The sequence below is a fragment of the Notolepis coatsorum genome (assembly GCF_963971535.1).
Source record: "Notolepis coatsorum genome assembly, chromosome: 14".
Taxonomy (NCBI): domain Eukaryota; kingdom Metazoa; phylum Chordata; class Actinopteri; order Aulopiformes; family Paralepididae; genus Notolepis; species Notolepis coatsorum.
Window position 1 is genome coordinate 42,435,936 of NC_140178.1, and position 5,311 is coordinate 42,441,246.

Sequence of the window (5,311 nt, forward strand, 5' to 3'; positions counted from 1 at the left end):
CCAGGTTGGGAATCACTGATCTGATCCACCAAAGCATTCACAAAGGCCCTTCTCTCATCTGGCTTTGGTCTCTCTTCTTTTTCCACTGCACGTTGAATGGCTGTTGACATCCGGTTCCAGTTGACACAAAAGTCTACATGCCATGCCCTGCCAGGCTGTGAAGAGTTTGAAGTGCTTGGGGGGCTGCACAACAGAGAGTGCGGGAATGATTGCATAGAGGTGTTCGGAGAGGACAGAGTGTTCACAGAGCTCGTTGTTGAGGAACTTGAAGCAATTGGATGGGGAGGGAGCATCTCCATATAAAGGGTTACTAACCCTAGAAGGGACAAAAACAGTTATGCCAATGTTCCAAGGGCATAGTTCTAAGTGTCATGTGAGTCTAAATATGAATTTACCTTTATTAAGACCATCCATCAGCTTCCGACACTGGATTGGTTTGAGGTGTCGGACCAGATCCACCCTCTCCATTAAGGCCAGATCTTCGACACTCTCCACTCCAAGATCCTCAAGTAGGGTGGTCAGTAAGTCTTCAGGGAGGCCCGGTAAATATGACCAAACTGCTTCCTTTATAGCTTCCATTACCTAGTCTCATTGATTAGGGTCAATCATGAATCAGTTTGTGCATATTCCCTACTTGTCTGTTTGCAGTGCACTATATGCCAACATGTGCTCGCTATACAATCAACAATACAAATTTAAATACAAAATCAACTATCTTACGGTTACTTAATATCCTGCTCCACTTACGTCTGTCCTCACGTCTGTCATATCCTCCCTTTCCTGTTTAAACTGCTCCTGGAAAAGAATGGTGGAGCGCAATAAGCATCTGATCATGCACGTTGTATGCTGGAAGAGGATAGTAGTCCAGTACATCTTTGTGCTTAATGCACACATAATCCTCTTGGGCCACTCCTAAGTCACAGTACACACCCATGTCAATCAACTTCACACAAATGTGTTTCTCCGAGACAAAGTCAGTCTGGAGAACTTGATTTATGACGTGATGTCATTTGCGGTCCGCCCCCGGGCCGCACGGGCGGAAGAGGTTAAAGGGGACGTTTTGAACATTGCATTATGGGACTCAGTTTTTATCGCCTATGGGTTGTTTTTCGTTGGACCTTAACTCATTCAGCGCCAACCACATAATAATACGCGTTTGCTCGCCAACGCGTGAGCGCCAAAGATAAGATAAGATATTCCTTTATTGATCCCCTTGGGGAAATTCAGGCATCATAGCAGCATGGGGGAAGGGGGGGGGTACAGGTAGTAAAAACAACACAAGCTGTGTAAACAAATAGGTCAATATCATTTACTATCTAACTAGCTGAAAAATATATTCACAGTATTCACAGTGTCACATAAAGAGCAGTATGCATAAGGTATTGTTATAATTTACTATCTACTGAATATACATTATTCACAGTATCACAGTATCCACTGAAATATACATTATTCACAGTATCACAGTATCCACATAAGGTGCAGTATGCCTAAGATAGTGTAAATTGTCCTCCTTGGGTTCCTATTAGTCCCAGGTCAATGTCTGGCAGCAGTCGCTGCCCCCTGTTGTGGAGCCTGGAGGCCGCTAGTCGCTGCCCACTGTTGTGGAGCCTGATGGCCGCTGGTATGAAGGACTGTCCGAGGCGGTTAGTTGAGTGTCGGGGGGGTATGAGTCTGTGGCTGAACGAGCTTCTCATCTTGATTAGCTCGTCGTAGAGGGGGTGGTAGGGGTTCTCCATGATGGCAGCCAGCTTCCTTCTCATCCCCTCTCTGCCATCACCTCTAGTCTAGGTAGCTCGACTCCCACCATGGAGCTAGCCTTCCTCACCAGCTTGTTGAGCTTTTTGGTGTCCCTTGAGTTGATGTAGCCTCCCCAGCATGCCACAGCATAGAAGAGGACGCTGGCCACTACAGACTGGTAAAATGACTGCAGCAGTCTATTGCACACATTGAAGGACCTGGGTTTCCTCAGGAAGAACAGCCTGCTCTGTCCCTTCCTGTAGAGGACCTCTGTGTTATCCGACCAGTCCAGTTTATTGTTCAGGTGTACCCCAAGGAACTTATATGAGTCCACCACCTCCACCTCCCCCCCTCGGATGGTGATGGGAATCGGGGGGGGCCTCTTCTTGCCCCTCCGGAAGTCCACCACCAGCTCCTTGGTCTTACTGGTGTTGAGTTGGAGGTGGTTGCTGTCGCTCCACCCCACGGAGCTCTCCACCAGGGCTCTGTACTCCTCTTCATCATCGTCGGTGATGTAGCTTACGATGGAGGAGTCGTCTGACTGACAGACGGCAACACACGTGACGTCAAGTCTTGCTCGCGTGAGACTTCTTCTCTAGATACTCTTCAATACCTGGCCAGGGTACTCCTGGGTCCTAGTGCCCCCCGATGTTACAATATATGTCATGTACATGTATTTTATATGTTAATAAAATTGCATTTATCTTTAGTCCTAATTCTGTCACTGTTTGATGTCACAAAGAAGGGTATATCCGAAAGCTGCCTACAACATTTGTAACATGTGATGAAAAAGTAAACAAATAATTAACTGTATTAGACACTTGTTAATGATGAATAGGCTTCACTTTAGATTGGCCCCCACGATAGCATCTGCAAATGATGTATAGATGTTTTATGAATGTCTTAACAAATCATTTGTTGAACATGAAAAATAAATGGAGATACAGTATAGTAGTTTTTTCATATCCATTTTTCAAAGCATCTACAAATGTGTTACTACACATTAAAAAACATTATTTAATGATGAACAAATCAAGTACAAACAATGTTTATAATGAGTTATAAATAATGTAGAACTAATATGTAAATGTTATACAAATATAGTTATAAATGATTTAATAATCATTTATGAATGTATATAAATGGTTTGTTCATGATTAGTTCATTATCTACAAATACCTTATAAATGTATTATAACAGGGTGTTATTATAAAGTGCTACCGAACACTCTATACGTACCATCGTTCCCACAAGGACTATTCTGAAACTGCAAGTAGTGTCAGAGGGCATGCACATTGAAAAGGAGAAGCGTAGACCTGACAAAAATTGTGCAATGTGCAAAACGGGGAAGTTTACCCAACCGAGATACAGAAATCCCACAGACAAAGTAAGGGTACCACTTGCACTAGTTGACATGGACCTAGCAGGCCCAGTAAGCAACGAGTCCATAGGAGGTTTTAGATATGTACAGTCTTTTACAGACGTGTGTACAGGGGCAGTGTTTGTTTACTTTATCAAAGCAAAGAGTGACACACTCCAGGCCACAGAGAAATTCCTGGCAGACGTAGCCCCTTATGGTACCGTAAGATGTTTGAGGTCCGACCACGAAACCGAGTTCACAAACAGAGAGTTCCAATCACTGTTGAGAAGGTATAAGATAAGACATGAGATGTCACGTCCATATCCCGCACACCAGAGCGGGGTGGCAAAGAGGGAATGGCACACCCTTTTCGAAATGGCAAGGTGTAAGCTAGCAGATAGTAATTTACCAAAGAGCCTGTGGCATTATGCGGTGCAAGAAGCCGCTTACACCAGAAACGGGTGCTTTAATAAGCACTCGGGCACCACCCCCATATACAGCGCTGACAGGAAAGAAGTGTAATCTAGCCAGAATGCACCGATTTGGATCAGTGTGTTATGCGTACCTGCAGGACAGGGGAAAACCCAAGTCCAAGGATGTAAAAGGATTTTTCATAGGACACGACAGAGGAAGCCCTGCTTTCCTAGTTTATCACCCCGGTAACGGGAGAGTGCAGAAACACATGCTAGTCAAGTTTGTCATGAAGACAACCTGTGAGAGCGAGACACAGACAGAGGAGCCAGAGCTGGACTCCAGAGCAAGGTGTGTAGAAACAGAAACACATCACCCCAGTGTACTTAGTACAGTTGTGCAGACAGTCAGCAACCCCCAGAGGGCGATGCCGAGGAGCACCTGAGGGTGACATCAAGTGCCCCAAGCAGTGGGAGGTATCCCCCAAGGGAACACAAACCCCCAGAATATCTGCCAGACTATGCCAGGAAAGGGAGTGACGAGGAGGACAATACACCTACCCCCGTTGAGTACTACTACAGGGTAGTCAGTGGGGTAAACCCGACCTTTAAGGAGGCCACATTGTCCCCCGAAGAGGGCAGACATACAGTGGGAGGGAAATGGATGTATTCAACCAAGTTACCAGAGGGCAGACAGTCAGTGGGAGGGAAATGGTTGTATTCAATCCAGGAGGGTATTGAAGACCATGCTAAATACAAAGTATGGTTCGTAGAAAATTGCTTAAATGCTGATGGAGGACACTCCAAATGAGTCCTATGTTTGGTTCCACGTTTAGATACAGAAATGGGTCCCATGTTTAAGTACAGAGGTGGATGAGTTACCATGTTTAAACACTGAAGGAGGGTGACTAATTGCTTAAATGCTGAAGGAGGGTGGCTACACTGCTTAAAGGCAGGAGGATGATACTCTAGGTTTAAATACGGGAGGAGTAGAATCCAGGTTTAAATACCTGATTAGAGTCCATGTCTAAATACTGAAATGGATCCTATGTTTAATTCCATGTTTAAGTACAGAGGTGGATGATTTACCATGTTTAAATACAAAAATGGATCCCATGTTTAAATACAAAGGTGGATGACTTACCATGTTCTCAATGATGTATCTATCTAGGTCGTCCTCGGACGGGCCCTCCATCGGTGCTTCCAGTCATCCCGATCCTCCATGCATCTGGCTAGCTCGCCGGTGCTTTCTGTTCCCACATCTCTCCTGAGTACGTCCACATAGGTTAACGTGGGACGTCCTCGTGATCGATGCCCGTGTGTTGGTTCCCACAGTACAAGTTTGCTGGTTGGCATCTCATGGTGTCTCTGGCAGTGACCTGCCAGCCTCATTCTCCTGACTGCCACTTTATCGCTCACCTTTAGCACCCCCCCATACAAGTTTGCATTAGTGACATGCTCATCCCTGTTGATGTTGAGCACCACACGCATCATTCTGGTGTAGCACCCATCCAAGGACTTCTGCAGGGTGGGCTTCAAGGTCCAGCATTCACTGCCATACAAAAGGACAGACTCAACTGTTGCATGAAAGAAGTTGAGCTTGATTTGACGGGGGAGGTTGGATTTCCACACACTGGTCATGCCGTTCAGAGCCCTCCACGCAAGTGCCTTCCTCACTTTAAGGTCTTGCTCGGACGAGTTGACCCACGAGCCCAGGTACTTGAAATCACTGACTTCCTTTAGAGCAGAGCCTCCTGTTGTCCTTAGAGGTGGATGATCCGGGAGGATGTTATACATTATG